The following is a 24,433-nucleotide window of genomic DNA, read 5'->3' as shown; positions in this document are numbered from 1 at the left end:
CTAGATCCCATCTTCGGGCCTGTTCCGGAGCTCTGCCGGAAGAGGGCCGTCATCACGGAGGGCTTCTACATCATCCTAGCCCCTCCGATGAAGTGTGAGTAGTTTACCTCAGACCTTCGGGTCCATAGTTAGTAGCTAGATGGCTTCTTCTCTCTCTTTGAATCTCAATACAAAGTTCTCCCCCTCTCTCGTGGAGATCTATTCGATGTAATCTTCTTTTTGCGGTGTGTTTGTTGAGACCGATGAATTGTGGGTTTATGATCAAGTCTATCTATGAATAATATTTGAATCTTCTCTGAATTCTTTTATGCATGATTGGTTATCTTTGCAAGTCTCTTCGAATTATTCGTTTGGTTTGGCCAACTAGATTGGTAGTTTTTGCCATGGGAGAAGTGCTTAGCTTTGGGTTCGATCTTGCGGTGTCCTTACCCAGTGACAGAAGGGGCAGCAAGGCACGTATTGTATCGTTGCCATCGAGGATAACAAGATGGGGTTTATTTCATATTGCATGAATTTATCTCTCTACGTCATGGCATCTTGCTTAAGGTGTTACTCTGTTTTTAACTTAATACTCTAGATGCATGTTGGATAGCGGTCGATGAGTGGAGTAATAGTAGTAGATGCAGAATCGTTTCGATCTACTTGTCACGGACGTGATGCCTATATACATGATCATGCCTAGATATTCTTATAATTATGCTTAATTCTATCAATTGCTCAACAGTAATTTGTTCACCCACCATAGAATAATTATGCTCTTGAGAGAAGCCACTAGTGAAACCTATGGCCCCCGGGTCTATTCTCATCATATCAATCTCCATCACTTTTATATTGATTTGCTATTTACTTTGCTTTTACTTTTTTACTTTGCATCTTTATATCAAAAATACCAAAAATATCTATCTATCAGATCTCACTCTCGTAAGTGACCGTGAAGGGCTTGACAACCCCTAATCGCGTTGGTTGTGAGTAGCTATCACTTTGTGCAGGTACGAGGGACTTGAGCATGGGCTCCTACTGGATTGATACCTTGGTTCTCAAAAACTGAGGGAAATACTTACGCTACTCTGCTGCATCATCCCTTCCTCTTCGGGGAAAACCAACGCAAGCTCAAGACATAGCACGAGCCTGCGCCAGGTGGACTTGCAGCTCAACCCGGAGAAGTGCATGTTTGGTGTTCCTTTCGACAAGCTGCTGGGCTTCCTCGTGTCCCACAGGGGGATCGAGGCCAACCTGGAGAAGGTCAAGGCAATCGAAGATATGAGCCCACCACAAAACCTTAAGGAGATGCAGAAGCTTGCAGGCTGCGTGACTTCGCTGGGGCGCTTCATCTCCAAGTTGGGGGAGCGCGCCTTGCCGTTCTTCAAGCTGATGAAGAAGAAGGGTCTGTTCGAGTGGAACCCTGAGGCCAAACTAGCATTTCAAAACCTCAAGAGATACTTGACCAGCCCGTCGGTGATGGTGGCGCCTCGCCCTGTCGAGCCCTTGGTACTCTACTTGTCTGCCACACCCCACTCTGCCAGCGCGGCGCTGGTGGCCCTTAGAGAGGCACCCCACGTCAAGGGCCAGCTAAGTGGAGCCGCCAAGCCGGATGAGGTAGCACAACATCAAGGCAATGCTCCTGAGACAGCGGCTGCCCCGGCTAGTCATCAAGCCCCGGAAGCTGGGGACCCACAGGGAACGCCTCAGCCCCTGGGTGCCAAAAACCCCGTCAACTCTCCCGCCCTCATCGAGCACCCAGTGTACTTCGTCAGCACGGTGCTACGAGATGCCGCTACCCATCTAAATAGCTTCGTTGGTTTGTGTGATATGCAAAAGAAGAAAGATGTGGATAATGATATTGTTAAATTGAAGCTATTTCCTTTTTTGCTTAGAGATCGTGTAAAAGCTTGGTTTTCGTCTTTGCCTAAAAATAGTATTGATTCATGGAACAAATGCAAAGATGCTTTTATCTCTAAGTATTTTTCCTCCCGCTAAGATCATATCTCTTAGAAACGATATTATGAATTTTAAGCAACTTGATCATGAAGATGTTGCACAAGCTTGGGAGAGAATGAAACTAATGATACATAATTTCCCTACTCATGGTTTAAATTTGTGGATGATTATACAATTTTTTTATGTTGGATTGAATTTTGCTTCCGGAAATCTTTTAGATTCGGCCGCGGGAGGCACTTTTATGGAAATCACTTTAGGAGAAGCTACTAAACTCCTAGATAATATTATGGTTAATTATTCTCAATGACATACTGAAAGATCTACTAATAAAAAGGTGCATGTGATAGAAGAAATTAATGTTTTGAGTGGAAAGATGGATGAACTTATGAAATTATTTGCTAGTAAGAGTGTTTCTTCTGATCATATAGGAACAATTTTGGTAACAACGCATATAGAGGAAATTTCAATCCTAGGCCTTATCCTAGTAATCCCTCTAGTAATTATGGTAATTCCTACAACAATTATTATGGAAATTATAATAAGATGCCCTCTGATTTTGAATCTAATATTAAAGAATTTGTTACTTCGCAAAAGAATTTTAATGCTTTGATTGAAGAAAAATTGCTTAAGATTGATGAGTTGGCTAGGAACGTTGATAGAATTTCTCTTGATGTTGATTCTTTTAAACTTACATCTATTACTCCTAAACATGATATCAATGAGTCTCTCAAAGCCATGAGAATTTCCATTGATGAGTGCAAAGAAAGAACCGCTGGGATGCGTGCTAAGAAAGATGCCTTTATAAGAGCTTGTTCTTCTAATTCCTATGAAAATAAAGATGAAGATCTAAAAGTTATTGATGTGTCCCCTATTAAATCTTTGTTTTGCAATATGAATCTTGATAATGATTGGACTGAATATGATCCACCTTTACCTAGAAGGCGTTCCAAGAATTCAGAATTTTTTTATCTTGATGCTAAAATTGATAAAAGTGGTATGGAAGAAATTAAAACCCTAGATGTTGCTAAACCCACTATTATGGATTTCAAGGAATTTAACTATGAAAATTGCTCTTTGATTGATTGTATTTCCTTGTTACAATCCGTGCTAAATTCTCCTCACGCTTATAGTCAAAATAAAGCGTTTACTAAACATATCGTTGATGCCTTGATGCAATATTATGAAGAAAAACTTGAATTGGAAGTTTCTATCCCTAGAAAACTTTATGATGAGTGGGAACCAACTATTAAATTAAAATTAAAGATCGTGAATGCTATGCTTTATGTGATTTGTGTGCTAGTGTTTCCATGATTCCAAAGACTTTGTGTGATTTGTTAGGTTTCCGTGATTTTGATGATTGCTCTCTAAACTTGCACCTTGCGGATTCCACTATTAAGAAACCTATGGGAAGAATTAATGATGTTCTTATTGTTGCAAATAGGAATTATGTGCCCGTACATTTTATTTTTCTTGACATAGATTGCAATCCTTCATGTCCTATTATTCTTGGTAGACCTTTCCTTGGAATGATTGGTGCAATTATTGATATGAAGGTAGGAAATATTATATTAGAATTTCCATTGAGGAAAGGCATGGAACAATTTCCTGGAAATAAAATTAAGTTACCTTATGAATCTATTATGAGAGCCACTTATGGATTGCCTACCAAAGATAGCAATACCTAGATCTATCCTTGCTTGTTATGCCTAGCTAGGGGCGATAAACGATAGCGCTTGTTGGGAGGCAACCCAATTTTATTTTTATTCCTTGCTTTTTTCTCCTGTTTAGTAATAAATAATTTATATAGCCTCTGTTTGGGTTGTGTTTTTTATGTTTAATTAGTGTTTGTGCCAAGTAGAACCGTTGGGAAGACTTGGGGAAAGTCTTGTTACACTTGTTGTAAAAACAGAAACTTTAGCGCTCACGAGAACTGCTTCCATTTTTTTTGGAAAGTGATATTTAGTTAATTCTTTTTGCATATGATTAATAGATAAATTCTCACGTCCAGAAATTTATTTTAGAATTTTTGGGGTTCCAGATCTTGCGCTAGCTACAGATTACTACAGACTGTTCTGTTTTTGACAGATTCTGTTTTTCGTGTGTTGTTTGCTTATTTTGATGAATCTATGGCTAGTAAAATAGTTTATAATCCATAGAGAAGTTGGAATACAGTAGGTTTAACACCAATATAAATAAATAATGAGTTCATTACAGTACCTTGAAGCGGTCTTTTGTTTTCTTTCGCTAACGGAGCTCACCAGATTTTCTACTTTGAGTTTTGTGTTGTGAAGTTTTCAAGTTTTGGGTAAAGATTTGATGGATTATGGAACAAGGAGTGGCAAGACCCTAAGCTTGGGGATTCCCATGGAACCCCCAAGATAATCTAAGGACACCTAAAAGCCAAAGCTTGGGGATGCCCCGGAAGGTATCCCCTCTTTCGTCTACTTCTATCGGTAACTTTACTTGGAGCTATATTTTTATTCACCACATGATATGTGTTTTGCTTGGAGCGTCTTGTATGATTTGAGTCTTTAATTTTTAGTTTACCATAATCATCCTTGCTGTACCCACCTTTTGAGAGAGCCATACATGATTTGTAATTTATTAGAATACTCTATGTGCTTCGCTTATATCTTTTGAGTTATATAGTTTTGCTCTTGTACTTCACTTATATCTTTTAGAGCACGGTGGTGGATTTGTTTTATAGAAACTATTGATATCTCATTCTTCACTTAGATTATTTTGAGAGTATTAAATATCATGGTAATTTTCTTAAAATCCTAATATGCTTGGTATACAAGATTAATAATAAAACTTTCTTATGAGTGTGTTGAATACTATGAGAAGTTTGATGCTTGATAATTGTTTTGAGATATGAAGATGGTGATATTAAAGTTGTGCTAGTTGAGTAGTTGTGAATTTGAAGAATACTTGTGTTAAAGTTTGTGATTCCCATAGCATGCACGTATGGTGAACCGTTATGTGATGAAGTCAGAGCATGATTTATTTATTGATTGTATTCCTTATGAGTGGCGGTCGGGGACGAGCGATGGTATTTTCCTACCAATCTATCCCCCTAGGAGCATGCGTGTAATACTTTGCTTTGATAACTTGTAGATTTTTGCAGTAAGTATATGAGTTCTTTATGACTAATGTTGAGTCCATGGATCATATGCACTCTCACCCTTCCACCATTGCTAGCCTCTCTAATACCGCGCACCTTTCGCCGTTATCATACACCCACCATATACCTTCCTCAAAACAGCCACCATACCTACCTATTATGACATTTCCATAGCCATTCCAAGATATATTGCCATGCAACTTTCCACCGTTCCGTTTATTATGACACACTCCATCATTGTCATATTGCTTAGCATGGTCATGTAGTTGACATAGTATTTGTGGCAAAGCCACCGTTCATAATTGCTTCATACATGTCACTCATGAGTCATTGCATATTCCGGTATACCGCCGGAGGCATTCATATAGAGTCATATCTTGTTCTAAGTATCGAGTTGTAATTGTTGAGTTGTAAGAAAATAAAAGTGTGATGATCATCATTATTAGAGCATTGTCCCAGTGAGGAAAGGATGATGGAGACTATGATTCCCCCATAAGTCGGGATGAGACTCCGGACGAAAAAAATATATAAATAAAAGAGGCCAAAGAAGCCTAAATAAAAAAGAGGCCATAAAAAAGAGAAAAGGCCCAAATAAAAAAATGAGAGAAAAAGAGAGAAGGAGCAATGCTACTATCCTTTTACCACACTTGTGCTTCGAAGTAGCACCATGATATTCATAGTAGAGAGTCTCGCATTTCGTCACTTTCATATACTAGTGGGAATTTTTCATTATAGAACTTGGCTTGTATATTCCAATGATGGGCTTCCTCAAAATGCCCTAGGTCTTCATGAGCGAGCAAGTTGGATGCACACCCACTTAGTTTCTTTTTGAGCTTTCATATACTTATAGCTCTAGTGCATCCGTTGCATGGCAATCCCTACTCACTCACATTGATATCTATTGATGGGCATCTCCATAGCCCGTTGATATGCCTAGTTGATGTGACACTATCTTCTCCCTTTTTTTCTTCTCCACAACCACCATTCTATTCCACCTATAGTGCTATATCCATGGCTCACGCTCATGTACTGCGTGAAGATTGAAAATGTTTTGAGAATGTCAAAAGTATGAAACAATTGCTTGGCTTGTCACCGGGGTTGTGCATGATTTAAATACTTTGTGTGGTGAAGATAGAGCATAGTCAGACTATATGATTTTGTAGGGATAACTTTCTTTGGCCATGTTATTTTGAGAAGACATATTGCTTTGTTAGTATGCTTGAAGTATTATTATCTTTATGTCAATATGAACTTTTGTCTTGAATCTTTTGGATCTGAATATTCATACCACAATTAAGAAGAATTACATTAAAATTATGCCAAGTAGCACTCTGCATCAAAAATTCTGTTTTTATCATTTACCTACTCGAGGACAAGCAGGAATTAAGCTTGGGGATGCTTGATACGTCTCCAACGTATCTGTAATTTTTGATTGCTCCATGCTATATTATCTACTGTTTTGGACATTATTGGGCTTTATTATCCACTTTTATATTATTTTTTGGGACTAACCTATTAACTGGAGGCCCAGCCCAGAATTGCTGTTTTTTTTGCCTATTTTAGGGTTTCGAAGAAAAGGAATATCAAATGGAGTCCAAACGGAATGAAACCTTCGGGAACGTGATTTTCTCAACGAACAAGACCCAAGAGACTTGGACCCTACGTCAAGACACAAAAGAGGAGGCCATGAGGTAGGGGGCGCGCCTAACCCCCCCAGGCGCGCCCTCCACCCTCGTGGGCCCCCTGTTGCTCCACCGACGTACTCCTTCCTCCTATATATACCTATGTACCCCCAAACGATCAGATACGGAGCCAAAACCCTAATTCCACCGCCGTAACTTTCTGTATCCACGAGATCCCATCTTGGGGCCTATTCCGGAGCTCCGCCGGAGGGGGCATCGATCACGGAGGGCTTCTACATCAACACCATAGCCCCTCCGATGAAGTGTGAGTAGTTCACCTCAGACCTACGGGTCCATAGTTATTAGCTAGATGGCTTCTTCTCTCTTTTTGGATCTCAATACAATGTTCTCCCCCTCTCTTGTGGAGAACTATTCGATGTAATCTTCTTTTTGCAGCGTGTTTGTTGAGACCGATGAATTGTGGGTTTATGATCAAGTCTATCTATGAACAATATTTGAATCTTCTCTGAATTCTTTTATGTATGATTGGTTATCTTTGCAAGTCTCTTCGAATTATCAGTTTGGTTTGGCCTACTAGATTGATCTTTCTTGCAATGGGAGAAGTGCTTAGCTTTGGGTTCAATCTTGCGGTGTCCTTTCCAAGTGACAGTAGGGGCAGCAAGGCACGTATTGTATTGTTGCCATCGAGGATAACAAGATGGGGTTTTCATCATATTGCATGAGTTTATCCCTCTACATCATGTCATCTTGCTTAAGGCGTTACTCTGTTTTTAACTTAATACTCTAGATGCATGCTGGATAGCGGTCAATGAGTGGAGTAATAGTAGTAGATGCAGGCAGGAGTCGGTCTACTTGTCTTGGACGTGATGCTATATACATGATCATGCCTAGATATTCTCATAACTATGCTCAATTCTGTCAGTTGCTCAACAGTAATTTGTTCACCCACCGTAGAATACTTATGCTCTCGAGAGAAGCCACTAGTGAAACCTATGGCCCACAGGTGTATCTTCATCATATTAATCTCCTACTACTTAGTTATTTCCTTTGCTTTTTATTTTGCTTTTACTTTACTTTGCATCTTTATCACAAAAATATTATCTTATCAGATCTCACTCTCGTAAGTGGCCATGTAGGGATTGACAACCCCTTATCGCGTTGATTGCGAGGATTTATTTGTTTTGTGCATGTGCGAGGGACTGGCGCGTAGCCTCCTACTGGATTGATACCTTGGTTCTCAAAAACTGAGGGAAATACTTACGCTACTTTGCTGCATCATCCCTTCCTCTTCGGGGAAAACCAACGCAGTGCTCAAGAGGTAGCAGTTGACGACATCGCCAAAAGAGCATCCAAGTGGCTACCCCAAGAGCCCGGCGTCTTCGAGGAGAGGCTCTTCAAGCCATCGGCAGCACCTCCGCCTGCGGAGCCGGCGTCACCTCAGGAGGAACTCCCCCAGCCACCAGCCTGGGGAGCCCCCACCTGCGGCCCGACCTCAGGAGCGCGCCTCCTCTTAGCGCTCGAGCCTCGGGAGGGGTGCTGGATCGAGGAGTTCAAGGCGTACCTGACACAAGGGACGTTGTCGGAGAAGGAGGAAGACGCGGAGCATGTGGCCCGGCAGGCTACAGCGTACTACATTCAGAACGGTGAGCTATACAGGAAGCAGCCAAATGATGTTTCTCTATGATGCATTTCCAGGGAACAGGGAAATGAGCTGCTGGCTGACATACACAGTGGAGACTGTGGGCACCACTCGTCATCGCGCACCCTAGTCGGCAAGGCTTTCCTCAACGACGCGGCCGAGCTAGTGAAGTCCTGCGAGGCCTGCCAATTCCACGCCAAGCAGATCCACCAGCCGGCTCAGGGCCTCCAGACTATCCCGCTCTCATGGCTGTTCGTGGTCTGGGGGCTGGATATCCTGGGCCCATTCCCTCGAGCACCTGGAGGTTACCGCTACCTCTATGTCGCCATCGCCAAATTCACCAAGTGGGTGGAGGTGGAAGCCGTCCGCACCACCCCAGCTGGATCAGCAGTCAAGTTCATCAAGGGCCTCGTAAGCCGATTTGGGGTCCCTAATCGCATCATCACTGACAACGGCTCACAGTTCACTAGCAATCTCTTCAAAACAAATTGTGCTAACCTTGGAACGCAGATCTGCTACGCCTCCGTGGTGCACCCCAGGAGCAACAGCCAGGCCGAACATGTCAATGCAGAAGTCCTGAGGGATCTCAAGACTAGGACCTTCAAGAAGAAGCTCGAGGCCTACGGCAGGGGCTGGCATAACGAGCTCCAGTCCATGTTGTGGTCCATCCACACCACCGCCACCAGGCCAATAGGCGAGACCCTGTTCTTCCTCGTCTACGGAGCAGAAGCAGTTCTCCCACATGAGGTCGGGCATCGCTCCGCGCGGGTCCTTGCATTTGATGAAACGCAGCAGGATGCCGTGCGGGGGATGGACCTCGTGTTGGGGGAGGAATGCCGCCATGAAGCCTCGCTCCGAGCTGCGAGGTACCAGCAGGCGCTGCGGCGGTACCACTGCCGCAGCGTCCGCTCCAGGACGCTTGAGGTGGGTGATCTTGTCCTGAGGCGGGTGCTCTCCAGGGAAGGGCTGCACAAGCTCTCACCCATGTGGGAGGGCCCGTTTCGGGTTGCCCACGTCTCCAGGCCTGGCGCCGCGTGCCAGAGTCGCAGGATGGGATCCCCATCCAGAACGCCTGGAACATCCAGCACCTCCGGAGGTTCTACCCATGAAGCAAGGCCCGGTGCCTGTGAAGCAAGGCCCAATGCCTGTGAAGATCTCCGCTCATGACACTCTCACATAATAATGAGTGGGTTTGTACACACCCCGGAGTCTCAGGAGTGCCGCCCTCGGGTGTCGGGGGCTCCCTCCCACGTCTTAGTGGTAGCACTTAGCTCCGCGCTGGTGAGAACACAAGAAGACTAGACTAGGTGCCGGACGCGGCTTTTCATTTGCTTTCCGCAGTTGGTTAGCCCTTTTTTAGTGAGAATTTGCTTTCTGGTGTTCCTTGCTGGCCTGGTTCCGTTGTCCTTGTTGCCTCCTTTTCTGCCCTCGATTCCTCGTTTTTGCCCCATACTCTCCCTCGCATGCCTCGCGAGGGGGCTGGATAGGTGCCCTCCTAAGCATTTTCGTTTTCCTATTTTTCACGAGGCACCGCGCTCGAATTCGCAAGCTGGAGCACCCCTCTCAATCTGTGCCCCCGGGTACCGCGATACGAAGCACTAGGTCATGACCGGCAGTGCATGCGGCCATGATTCGGAAGGATAAGAATTTCCTAGAGAATTTTTGCAGTTCTCAAACGCCTTCCGAGCACAGGAGGCCTCGCCAGGCATTGGGGAACGCGCGTCTCGCAAGGCGGAAACTACTTCAGGCACATCAAGCTAAGTTATTCCTACGCACATACATAAAACGTGACGCTGCAACACGACACAAGAATGATAAACATAGCACAGCCACTTAGAAATCATAATTGTTGCACGCCCCAGTGGGGGCGGGGCCCCATACTTGTCTCTCTCTTAATGCGGGAAGGAAAGGAAGAACGAAACAAAAGCGGAACGTGCTCCCGTGGCAAGTCACGAGGACGGGACCGTGGCGCTCTCTTGAGCTCAGCCAGACCACTCCTCGCGCTTCACTGAAGCGCGGCGACGAGACGACCCGCTGCCACCTTCGAAGCAGGAGTGGTGGCTGGTCCTAGCCACCGCTGTTGGAGTTGTCGCCAGAAGAAGAGTCGCCGTAGCTGGACGATCCATGGCCGGCGTCGAGGGCGAGCCCCTTCACTCTCGTCACGGCCGTCGCCGAGGCCGAGCACCTCACCGCCGTCGTTGTCCTCGGGGCAACACCCGACACGGCCGCCATCTTCCCTGAACACCCTCACATAGAGGGTCGCGTTGCCGTCGTACTTAAAGTGGAGGGAGCACCGCCGGCCCAGGCCGCGCGCGCGGGCAAACGTCTGCCAGCCGCGAGCCAGGACCGTGTTGCCTGCGGCGAAGACCTCGACCGCGACCCACGAAGCCTTGCTGCAGCAGCCGTCCGGCTGCAGCCAGAGACCGCCTAGACCAGTGGCTGGCAGCTCGCCAGCAAAGAAGCGCGGGAGCTGAAGCCAAGTGCCGACCTGGTTCTCCAACGACACGACAAACTCCGGCAGCACTTCCGTAGAGTGGAAGCGTGGCCCGGGTGGCCACGCGACAATGGCGAGCCTTCCTTCATCGACGGGGCTCCCATGACTCGGGCGACCACCACCATGCGAAGAGGCGCCACCGCGGCTGCGAAGGGCCGCGGCAGGGGTCCCGGTGTGCTTACGGGGACGACCGCGCCCCTTCTTGGGCGGTGGTGAGCCGGGGCCCTCCTGGCGAGCCTTCCCCTTCTCCGCATCCAAGAGACTCTTCGTAGGCGCCATGGTTGTCGCTGCCGGCAGTGGAGCAAGGAAGAAGAAGGAGCGGGAGAAGCAAAGGAAGAGATGGATGACAGGGGCTCCGCCCCCCTTTCCATTTATAGCCAAGGGGAGGCCAACCGCTGGCCTCCATGATCTAAGGTAATAATGATCTTTTTCTACATGCAGCAAGGACTCGTCAAGTTGGGCAGTTGCCGAGGCGGCGTGGGAAGCGAAGACGCCCACGTCCAATCAATCGCCACGCGTCAACCGTGGCTGCAGGCTGTTGGGGCCCGCGGCGCTCCGCACTTGCCCTTTGGCTTCGCCTCGAAGCCAAGCCCGAGTGTGCCTTGGGCCCAGGGGCTACTGTCGGCGTTCTGGGAACGGGGTCCCCAGACTTGCCTGCCTGCGGCCCGCGGCGTGGCTCCACCAACGGCCCCGTACGGCCCATCTTCACCAGCAAACACTCAAGACCCTCACGAGGGGCCAAGCCTCGCGAGGTGGATGACGCAAGACCTCCTCAGGGGCGGCCTCACCAGGCGGGCTCGCGAGGGGCGGAGAGATCAAGGCAAGGGACACCTCACGAGGTTCCTGCGACGCAAGCCATGACGACTGAAGCCAGGCGAGTGCCAGCGCACGCAGTGTCCTCGTTTCCTCTTTGGTGCTAAAGAGGAAAGCGAAGACGAGGAGTCCTGAGGCATCAGGCAAAGGTTTCCATATGGGTGCAACAAGACCAAGACCAGCAGGATAGCAGGATGGAGGTCACCGTGGAGCCCAAGACGACATCACCACCAAAGCCTTTGGAAGGTGAAGACTACTTTTGTCAGGATAGCTTGTACTAGCTGTCCCCCTTCAAATTGGCCATTGTGGGATCCCTTCCCACCTAATATTTGGGAAGAGGACTCTGGCCTCTATATATAGGACTAGCCACCACAGTAGGGGGGATTCCGATCGGATCTAGGATCGGCTCATCTAGAGAGAATCCTCGACCACACACACCAAGCACAAGAGCACCTCTCCTCAGGAGGCTGTTCTTTCCTTGTAACTATTCATCCTCAGCCCAAGAGGCAATCCACCACACCACACTGGAGTAGGGTATTACACCACATCGGTGGCCCGAATCAGTATAAACTCTTGTGTCTCATGTTCTTTGGGTTCGTCGAGCTAGGCCGTGAGATCATGTTGTGTGCGAGCTAGAGAGGGGGAGAGATCTTCGTGCGCACCCCAGTGTTCGAATCTCAAGGGTTTTGCCAGAACCCGAAATCCGACAATGTTGTTCTTGTCTGAAACACACCTGGACAAGGGTTAAGGCAGGAAAACTGAGAAGAAGGTTAGGATTTGATGAGATGGAAGTTTCGAAAAGTGACGGCAAAAGTGGAGGATTGATCATGCTTTGGAAAACTAGCCTTGGAGTCTCATCTCGGGATGTTCATGCAAACTACATAGATATACACATCAAGAAGGCAACACCTGCGGGTTGGTGCTTCACAGGATTCTACGGCGAGCCAAGTAGTGACTGAAAGCATCTGTCGTGGGAATATTTGCGTGGTTTGCACGCATTGGCTGATATGCCATGGTTAGTGGCAGGGGACTTTGATGAAATCTTGCAAGCTCATGAGAAAGAAGGGGGGCGGCACGCCCTCAACGATGTATGCAGGACTTTAGCAGTGCGCTGAGCGACTGCGGGCTTGACGATCTCGGTTATTCGGGCGACATTTTCAGCTGGCGTAGAGGTCGAAATCGAGAGCGACTTGACAGAGCTGTTTCGAGTAGCTCTTGGGCTGATCTCTTCCCAGCATATGGTGTTTCAAATGAACCGTTTAATAAATCAGACCACCGGCCGATCCTAATTGATACTGACTTCCAGCAAGGCTTACAACTAAGGGGTCCGCCGGGACTGAGGAAATTTGAAGCAAGGTGGCTTGCGAAGGAAGATGTGGAGGTGATAGTTCAAGCTACCTGGGATTGAGCAAAAGCCAGGGGTACCGAGCCTTACTCACAAGTGACAGGGGATATACATGCAACATTGCACACTTGGGATAAAGAGACACTAAAGGGCCCTAGAACCCGGCTTAGGAAACTTCAGAAAGAGTTGAATGATGTGATGTCGGGGCCGCTGTTGGAAGAGGCAGTAGCTCGGCAACACGAACTCCACCTGCAGATCGAAAATCTACTTGAGCAAGAAGAGATATACTGGATGCAGAGAGGACATGATGATTGGCTCTGCCGTGGTGATCAAAACACTGACTTCTTTCATCGTGCAGCCACTGGAAGACGCAAGAAATATTTTATCAAGAAATTGAAAGGAGAATCAGGGGACTGGATTGAGGATGAGAGCCAACTTAAGGGGCATGTGGCGCACTATTTTGGTGGACTTTTTTCCTCGGAAGTGCAAGACCCGGACCAAAGTGTCTTGGACAAGGTTAAACCTAGAGTATCTGCTGCGATGAATGAGGAGCTAATGAAGCCCTATACCCAGGAGGAAGTAAAAAGAGCATTGTATAACATTGGTGATCTCAAGGAACCAGGCCCTGATGGGCTGCATGCGGTGTTCTATAAGAGGTTCTGGCACATTATTGGCGAGGATTTAATTGATGAAATGTTGATGGCAGTAAATAATAGGAAGATACCAGAAGGATGGAACAACACTACAATTGTTGTTATCCCAAAGGTGGAAAATCCGGAGGTAATCACACAGTTCCGCCCAATAAGTCTATGCAATGTGGTTTATAAGGTGATTTCAAAACTGCTATCCAACAGGCTAAAAAATTTGTTGCCGGAAATTATTTCACCTAATCAAAGTGCCTTTGTCCCCGGGCGCTTGATTACGGACAACTTCTTAGTGGCTTTTGAGTCTTATCATGCTATCAAGAGGAAGAGAACGGGAAAGTTCGGAATATGTGCAGTAAAACTTGACATGCATAAGGCCTATGACAAGGTCGAGTGGGTTTTTCTTTAGAGAATCATGCTCCGGCTAGGCTTCACATCAGATTGGGTGGCTCTCATTATGGAGTGTGTACGGTCAGTGAAGTACCAAGTTCGCTTTAATAACTCTCTCACAGATTATTTTGTTCCATCTCAAGGCCTCCGCCAAGGAGACCCACTATCACCTTACTTGTTCTTAATTTGTGCGGAGGGCCTCTCAAGTTTGCTCAATCATGAGGAGGAGATTGGTAATTTGATAGGAATGAGAGTATGTAGGGATGCACCGGCCGTTTCTCATCTTCTCTTTGCAGACGACTCCCTCATTTTGATGTGAGCAGATGTCAGCAATGCCGCGAGCCTTCGCCGCGCTCTTGATGATTATTGTGTTGCCTCCGGCCAATTGGTGAGTGAGGCCCAATCGAGCATTTTCTTTAGCCCTTGTACAACGGTAGAAGTAAGGGCGGAGGTTTGCACTACTCTGAACATTTTGGCGGAGGAGATAACGGACAAGTATTTGGGGTTGCCCCTGGTTGTTGGGTAGAGAGAACTGATTGTTTCCAACATATTGTAGATAGAATTTTGAATAGGATCAGAGGATGGAAGGAGAAGATGCTCTCCTTTGGAGGAAAAGAAGTGTTGTTGAAGGCTGTTATCCAAGCCATTCCTTCATATGACATCCTAGTTTTTAAGCTTCCAAAACAAACTAGCAGGGTGACCCACGCATTTGCGCGGCTAGATTTATTATGTACAGTCGATGCTATATTCATCAGATTTTACATTGAGATCCGTGCATTTTTCATTTATATTTTTTTCTTACATGTTATGTCACTTCACTCAGACATGGTTAACTTTTAGTCGACTGAGACCTAACCACATCCTATTATGTATTGTTCTATTTTAGTTTTTATGTATTTATCATACCATTTTTCAGATGTTGGCGTGTTATTAAATGCACATCTGAAAAAAAAAGATACTAAAATACATGATACAAAGCTTATCTCACCCATGCATGCGCTGTTATCCACCTTAATTTACTTCTACACAATTGTACTTTGGAAACGTATTTTATTAAGTAAATCCTTTTATATTGTGAGTTGTGATGCGTGATAACTAAATGTCGATGGTCAGTGGCCCGCCATGCAGAATTATAGATTTTGTACTGATGTATTGTTGTCTCCCTTACATTTTTTCACTCTCCGTGCTGTAATCCACCAAGGATCTATCTCTTGCTCATTAAGTCACTCTCATCACAATCTGTACTCTCATTTCCAATTTGTTTCGCATTATTTTTGCACCTTGAAATTGCTTTTTGGTTCAGACCTTAGTGTTGAAATCGCATGATTTTCTTATTTTGTTCATACAATAGCCAACCACTTATATATCACTATTATTGTTAACATTGTGAATGTCTTATATGGGGCTATGATACACTCACACTATTCAATTTGTCTGAATCTAATACTTATCCACTGATTGTAGTTGGTAGTCCTGAGTGATACTCTTTCTCCGGGTCACTCTTGTATTGGACATTTATAGATTCATACAACATTTGACTCTTCTAAATCTAATATTTATCAACCGTTGGCATTCCACGGCGGACTTCCATCACTATGTACTTTAAATTTTTTATTTTAATTTTCATTCCATATTCTAGTATATAGGCCAAATGGTATACACGTAAATAAATAGCTTTGCGTATAAAAATTATTCCTATATCTGAAAGTTTGTGAATTTCACATTTATGATTATAAGGCCACTTTGCTATAATTTTTTTATTAAATATACTCATATTTTTTTGTCTAATCTACTTAATTAACAAAAAATATTGTACTTAACATAGTATATTACATGTCAAATTATCGGAAATTGCTTTTGGATTCGGGGCTCCATGGAGCCTGGTTAAGAAAAAAAATACAAAACGCGTGTTTGGAAGTTTGAAAAAATTCTGAAAATATTACACATGAATGATATCTTTGTAGCACATGCACTTTCTTTTTTGCAAAAGCACATACACTATTCGGTATAAAAATCTATGATATTTTTATACAGCTCACACCAATTCGTATTTAATCATGAATATAAAAAAATCTAATATACATCTCAATGTTCATGTTTTTTTCCAAAAAATTGGAACAATAAAATTTGACTTTTTCAAGAGCAAGTAATCCACTCTCCCAAAATACATGACATGCATGGATTGGTCCGGCCTGACAGAAGAAAAATAGTAAATAAGCAAGTGGGAGAGCAATTTATATGTTCCTCCTGGATACTCTCGTCGAGTCGTATGTGCCCTTCATTGTAAGGAAAATAGTATCTCCCACATACATACATGCCAATCAAGTTAGCGATATACTCAGGAGTACACTGATGTCGGCATAGTTTGCTGTACGGGCGAACTAATACATACATGTTACATCAAGTGAATATTTTTTTGTATGGTAATTGTTGTCTCGGTCGGTGGATTCAGCCAGCAAAAAGACCATGACATGTACATTCTGTGTGTGGGCTTGACTCCTAATAAAATATTGAGAACCATGGGATGGTGTATGTAGTAGTGACCATATTTGAATTCTAATCGGCCACTGTTTGCATATTCTTATTTTTATATGCATCAGGTGGGCTCGTGTCTTTGTGGTTTTCATAGCCAAATAGTATCCGTCTCGTCTACACGACGTGCATATCCTTTTTGAAAGAAAAAAACTGCCTTATGCATGAAATGCGTCGTACTGCGGCAAGAAATTGGTACTTGGGCTTTGTACATGCAAAAATTGTATATGTCCGTGTCCTTTGCTAATATCTACACATGCAATAGAATAGATACATGTCCTTGCTTAATCTCCATCGTTGATAATATTAGTTTTTAGAGTGTCAAATCGCCACCACTAGTTTTCTATCGTTTTAAGTATATAATAGATAGATAGATTTGCAATGTGATAACAAACCGCTATGTCACAGTACTGGTGGGAAGATGAGGATGAGAAGAAGCACATGCACTGATTCACGTGGTGAAAGATGTGTGTGCCAAAGAGCAATGGAGGTATGGGTTTCAGAGATGTACACTGTTTTAACTTGGCCCTCCTAGCTAAACAGTGCTGGAGATTGCTAGCAGATCTAGATTCTTTATGTGCCAGAGTATTGAGGGCAAAATATTTCCCGGACAGAGACCTACTGAATTGTCCCCTCAAGAAAGATAGTTCTTACACTTGGCAGAGCTTGTGAAGTGGTATTCAGACTTTCAAAAAAGGATACATATGGAGAGTTGGAGATGGCACACAAATAAACATCTGGGATGATCCTTGGGTATCTACAGGATGGTAATGACTCCATGAGGTAATATCATTCTCACTAAAGTTTCTGAGCTGATTGACATGGAGAATAGGTGTTGGGATGAACAACTTATTAGACATATTTTCTGGCTCATTGATGCAAATCGTATTTTGAATATACCCCTTGCTACAGGGATGATGGAGGATTTTGTTTCATGGCACTATAATAAAACTGGAATTTTCTCGGTCAAGACGGCTTACCATATGGAGTGGGATTACCAACATGGACGAAAGTTGAGACAAACAAATTCAGTATTGTCCTCAAGTACTAGTCCAGTTTGGCGCATTCTATGGAAGCTTCGAGTACCGGCTAAAATTAAAGTGCATGTTTGGCGAGCTTTGTATGGAGCAATTCCTTGCCGGGGCGTTTTGGCAAATCGACATATGATTACAACACCGGACTGCCCAATTTGTGAGTCAGACTGCGAGAGTGTTCGCCATTCGTTCTTCAGATGCCGCAGGGTGCAAGAGATTTGGGCAAAACTTGGTCTGAGTTCTACTATAAATGAGCTATGTGAAACTGAGTCGGAGGGATCGTCGGTCCTAGGCTGTTGATGCCCAATGCCGCTGTCCCGTTGCTTCCGGGCATGTCCAGGAAGGAGCTAGTGGCGGTGGCCGTGTGGTACATATGGTGGGAACGCCGGAGATTCACCCATGGCGAGCCCATTCAGGAGCATGTTCGCTCGGCCTAGGCTATTGCAAGTCTGACTAAGAATTTCATGAGAGCAAAGAAGCAACGCGCGGGGCGGATCCAGAGGCATGGATGGACAAGACCAGCTGAAGGATTCGTCAGTCTAAATGTCGATGCCTCTTTTGATGCAGATAGCGGCACCGGTGGAACGGGTGCCATTATACGAGACTCCATGGGAGCGTTCATTGCAGCGTCGGCGTGCCACATTCCCTTCTTCGAGGACGCAGCAACGACGGAGGCTAGAGGCCTCAAGGACGGGCTGGTCCTCGCGAACAATATTGGATGCAACAAGGTGGAGATTCGAACTGATTGTATGGAGGTGATTGAAATCATGCAACATGGAGGGAATTCCTTAGGTCCAGCTGCAGCCACCTACGAGGAGAGTTCCCTCTTATGTCGTAATTTTATTTCTGTTACTTTCTGTCATTGCCCTAGGGAGGCTAATATGGCGGCCGATTTGTTGGCTACAAAGTCGGAGCACTCGAGAACTATTGTGTGGCAGAACGAGGCTCCGGACTTTTTCCTTGATGCACTCTCAAATGATGTAGCCCTATTTTCACATGAAATATAAACCGCCATGATGGCTTTTCCCTCAAAAAAGACGCCACTGGATCCCGTTCCCCGGTTGCCGTGAGGCTGCCGGTGGAGGGACATGCGATAGCTAGGGCATCGCGGCAGGGGGCGTGCTTAGGTTTAATGGCCGTCATGTGTTAGGCCACCGGGGTCGCCGATGGGGTGGTGGTCCATCTAGTGGGGGAATCGGCATCACTGGCGTGGAGGCGGCGTGGCGGGGGTGGGAGAAGGCGACGCTCCTTTTTTTCTTCCACTCCATCATGGATTATTATGCAAAGAGATTGCATTATTACCAGAAAACGGGGAGATAATATGCCGATTATTCTATCACGAGAGATCTGGGCGAAGGAAAGAGATATGATGTACGATTGGAAGCGAAATGATCAAAACTAACGACGTACCATGACCTACCATCACGACCGCAGAGTCCTCTTTAGGAGTAGAGATTGGGAGGCGGAGATGGGTGCGACCAACAAAGTCGCGGTAGGTGGTACTTTGCGGTAGGTGGTCGTCATCTTCCAAGAAGATGGCGCCCCGCGGGAGGTCGGCGTTGACCAGGAAGACGACGGCGGCGCACAAACCTAGCTTCCGAGCGGACCGCCTCTGAGCGGAACCGTTCGCTTGCCAAATGGCATGAAACAACCCGTGGACGAGGGTGTTGGTGTGACGAAAAAAATGACAAAAAATCACGAAACATATAACAAATTAAATAGGTACATAAATGCTTTCATGATGAGGTTTATTTGTTTTCAGAAAACTCGTTATTTGCTTCCATAAAATCTATTATTTGTTTCCTAAAATAAATTGCATTAATAAGAGAGATCGATTGATTTGGATAAATTAGGAAAGTTTAGTCCGTGATTTTTTGTACGTTAGGAAAGTGCTGCTTTGCTAAAAAAATGAAGGAAAAAAATAAACCAACATGGAGAGTGGTGGTGGGAGGGGAGATGAAAAAACTAGCGAAAAAACGGTTGAAAGTGGTGGGACGAAAATAAACCGTACTATTCAACCAACTCAGACATTAGGAGTAGAGATTTCAGAAAACTCGTTATTTGTTTCCATAAAATCTATTATTTGTTTCCTAAAATAAATTGCATTAATAAGAGAGATCGATTGATTTGGATAAATTAGGAAAGTTTAGCCCGTGATTTTTTGTACGTTAGGAAAGTGCTGCTTTGCTAAAAAAATGAAAGAAAAAAATAAACCAACATGGAGAGTGGTGGTGGGAGGGGAGATGAAAAAAACCAGCGAAAAAAACGGTTGAAAGTGGTGGGACGAAAATAAACCGTACTATTCAACCAATTCAGACATTAGGAGTAGAGATATCTAAGAGAGTCATCCCCACTAATTTATTTATCTCAACATACAAGTATGCCACCTCGTCATACAATTATGAATGGAATAAGGCCCACATCAAGATGCAAGCATACGTAGGAAAAGAGCAACTACACCATTCAACCATGCATGAAAACATATTTTTCATTCAACTATTCTACTATATTCAGTTATTTCTACTTATGTACAACTATACATTATCAAATATAATAAGCCATATGTATTCAAAATTTTGATTCTCATGTTATCAATCCATTTCATCAACCAATCCCGTAGCAACATGTGGGGTATCCACTAGTATGTGTTAGTCATTTGGCCGGATATGCGACTTGTTGGCCGGATATAAAACTTGATGACAATGTTTTTCTTGGTAGCCTTCCCGTGTGTGAAACTTGTTATTGAAGTGGAGAAGAACAACTTTGTCCTCAAACATTGTTGGTTGAAGTTGAGTGGGCAACCTAAGTGGAAATTATTCATTGTCAACACCATAAAAACGGCCAACATCAGCACCGAGGAAGAAGGGGGTGATTCATCCGACCCAACAAAAGAGTTGCCCAAGAATGTTAGAAGAGGGTTTCGAGGAAAGAAGTGGGAGAAGGATAAGGAGAAGAGGGAAGGGGCGGCGGCCAAGATGACGGAGAGGTTGGAGAACATCTTGGCAAAGAAGGAGACATATGTCAAGCGCTTCGAGTCAAGGAAGAAAAAAATGTCTGAGAGATTTAAATGTTGATGATGGCAACCGAAAAGAAGGTCAAGCTCGAAGAGAAAAAGACCATGCTCGAAGAGAACAAAGTTGAGATGACGGACGCTTCGGAGGACTCAGAAATGTTAACTCGAAAATGGAGGAGTTGGATGGCGATCAAGGATGATCGTGCTAGCCATCCGTGTTAGAATGTTGAAGCGCATGATGGCCGATCCGGGGCGGCCGAGAAGGAGGCGGATGATGAGGAGTCAACACCAGAGTGAGCGTGGACACTTCGATAGCCGGTCCGGCAGGTCAAAAAATCATTTCTTTACGCAGACTACTGGATTGACATTCTTTTGTGACGAAGCATGTAAAAACTATGCATTCTCGTCTCTTTTTGGTTGCGATTGTGTGCTATGCATTTAAAATTCAAATTGACCAGACCTGAGCAGACATTTAGGGATGCAATTGGATGGCCAACTTCCACATCACCATCTACGAACCAGTCTGCGGACGAATATGATGTCTGTTTTGAAGGCCAACATTGAATTTGCCCTTACAACTACACTATTAGTGTTCCAGGCCTGGCCAATCACTGGCGAAACATGCTTGCATAGGCACAAATTTTTGTTCGAACAAGAGACGGGTCCTAGGGACCCAAAAACAGCATCGCTAAATCATCATAGTGGTACACCATCAATTGACTTGCCTCTTTCATCAAACTTCGTATATTTTTATATGATGATATCATTCCATGTTTGGGCCCCTTCCCCGTGGAAATACATTAAACAAAATATTTCACGATCTCTCACATTCATTAGTCATTAGCTTCTTCAGCAACATCCGCATGCAATCGTCCTTTAGCTATCGGGCTGCCTCCGAAGTGGTGTAAACCACCTCATGCTTGGTTCGTCAAAGGAGATAGCCGACCAACACCGAGGTTTCCCATGCACTCAACACTTTGTAGGTCAAGTTCCCGCATTGTATCTACAAAGGTCATGCCGTCTAATCTTGTCAGACCATGCCCGTCTTATCATTTGGTCCCACCGGGCCACGTGTTAGGAGCGAACCGGTGGTCAACATGACGTGCGGGAATGGGTTACGGGCCAACCCACACCACATCCCATCAATAGTGGACGGGCGCGTCGATCCCCTATGTTGAGTCTCTGCTTTCTTGAAACCCATTGTTATAGTGTAAACTTTGCTTGCTGGAGTAAGACTCATCCCTAATTATTATTAAGATCATGTATATATGGATATTAAAAAAAATTGATCATGTATATGGTATGTTTATCAATTTGATACAATCTTTAAGATTCATGTGACAAGCCAAAGCAAAGCAATTTGCTATAAACTTTGAACTTCCTATGTCTTGCTATAATTACGTTTTCTAAAAATTGCTCACTTGAATGATAGTCTTTATTGAAAAAAGACACAAGAGATAAATGAGCATTTGTCACTTGCTAATCTAAAGCTTTCTTGGAGAATCAAGGTGAAAGAAATCACTACATGATCTAGAGTATAGTTAAGTATGACTATCGAACAAGATAATTCTAGGGTGAAAATTTTTATATATTGCAATTTTGGACTTACTTATATTTTCTTGGGACATTTAAAATTTTCCAACATCATGCTTCAGTGATCCAAAAGAGGCAAATGAAATGGATTCTCAAACATAAGACCATCGTTGAAAATAATTTATCTTAGTCTTATTTGCATCAGAAAGTTCTTATTTAGATTTTTCGAGAATTTATCAACCTTAACACCGCTTTGGGGGACTTATTAAAGACCCATATAGACAACTTTTAAACTAGAATGAATTTACAAAAAAAATATTGTGTCAAATTGTTTATCAAAGAAAGGACGATAAAACTCCGAAAAGTTCGTATATCTCCGCCTTCACAAATGCTATATATGCCTTTGCGAGAGATACATAGCGGTCGCCTACGGCCGAAGTTGTCCAGCCCACCATTGTGCACGGTTTTTCTCGGGGCCCTGGTTTTCTACCGGTTTGTTTTTTCATGGATCTGGTTTTTCATAGGATTTGGTTATCAAATTAGCGTCTCCGACTTTCTGCATTTTCATTTGTAATTTTCATGGTCATGTTTCCTTTTTAGTTTTCCTTATTTTGTTGCTTTTTATTACTTTTAGTTTTCTCTATTTTTTGCCTTTTTTAATTTTTGGTTTTTTAGAGAAAAAATACGTGAAAATTTTTAATTCTAAGAATTTAAAAATAAAAAAATTTAAAAATTTAATGGAAACACTTTTTTGTAAATAGAAACAATTTTTTATAAATATTCTCAAATATACATTGGACATTTTACAATACATGCTAAACCTTTTCAAAATACACATGGAACATCTTCTAAATGTATCTTGAATATGTTTAGATACACGTTCAACATTTTTCATATACACATTGAACAATATTTACATGCATGACAAATATTTTCCGAATAACTTTTTTTGGAAATGCATGATGAACATTTCTTTAAATACATGATAAGCATTTTTAATTACATGATCATCTGAAACAATATGACATTTTTAAACATAAAAATAACTAATGAATGTGCGGACAATTTTTTCGCCAACATAATCATTTCAGAACATAATTTTTATAATTATATTAAAAATACAAAATACGTGAACAGATTTTGTGTTGTATGAATAGTGAAATTGCACGAGCATTTAATAAAGTACTTGAACGCTCTTTTAATCATATAATATTTTATATATAAATCATGTAACATTTGTTTTCCTACACGCACACATATTTTCTTGTAGTTAAGTAACTTTATTTTTTATTTTTTATTTTAACGTGATGGAGAAGTATAATAAGAAAACGTGACAGCTACCAATTGAAAATGTGACGAAACCTAGCGGCATCTTACGTTTTTTTAAGAATCAGTGGAAACGTATTAGCGCCAATGGTGCCTATAGTTCTTCTATTCGTACAAAGCCGAAATCACCAGTTGAGTATTAGTCATTGCAAAGATCACTCCAACCTTTCCAGATTGTGACAAATGCCTTTTTCTCATAATTCTGTTCATTCAAAACGTTTTATCTCTTAAACCGTGCATTCAAATCTCGAACCTCTTTAATCGTTGGATTCCTCGCATCGAGATTTTCAAAATTAGATTCCATGTTGATAGGTTTTGACGAACTTTTTTTTACGAAAAAACCGAACCGGAAGCACGGGTTATTTCCCTTTTTGAACGAGGCACGCTCGTGCCTCTCACGAAATCACAATTGTTCCTCTCGCGGAAGAAAAAAAAGAGAAATCATATTTTTTTGTCCGTTTCCGAGAGGCACGGCCATGCTTCTCGCGAAAGCACAACCATACCTCTTGCGAAAGCAAAACCGTGACTCTCGTGAAAGAAAAAAAAACAAAAAATACATTTTTTTTCGTTTCCGAGAGGCACGGTCGTGACTATCGCGAAACGAAAAAAACAGAAAATATTTTTTTTTTGTTTTCAAGAGGCACGCCCGTGACTTCCGCGAAAGCACAACCGTGCCTCTCATGGAAAAGAAACCATGACTCTCGCGAAAGAAAAAAAAACAGAAAACACGTTTTTTTTCGTTTCCTAAGGCACGGGCATGACTCTCACGAAATCAAAATCGTGACTCTCGCGAAAAAAACTCGTTTTTTCGCGGATTTTTTTAAACTTTTGATCCAAAAGCTAAGGAAGACCGATGGAAAACCGAAACATCAAAAAACCCTAGAAAAACCCCGTTTAAAAAGCCGAAAACGCGTGTGAAAAAATAAAATAAAAAAATTCCGAAGGAAGTGCCCAGAGCGCGATAC

This window comes from Triticum urartu, chromosome 2, assembly GCF_003073215.2.
Source record: "Triticum urartu cultivar G1812 chromosome 2, Tu2.1, whole genome shotgun sequence".
Classification (NCBI taxonomy): Eukaryota; Viridiplantae; Streptophyta; class Magnoliopsida; order Poales; family Poaceae; genus Triticum; species Triticum urartu.
This window is presented reverse-complemented; position numbering follows the sequence as displayed.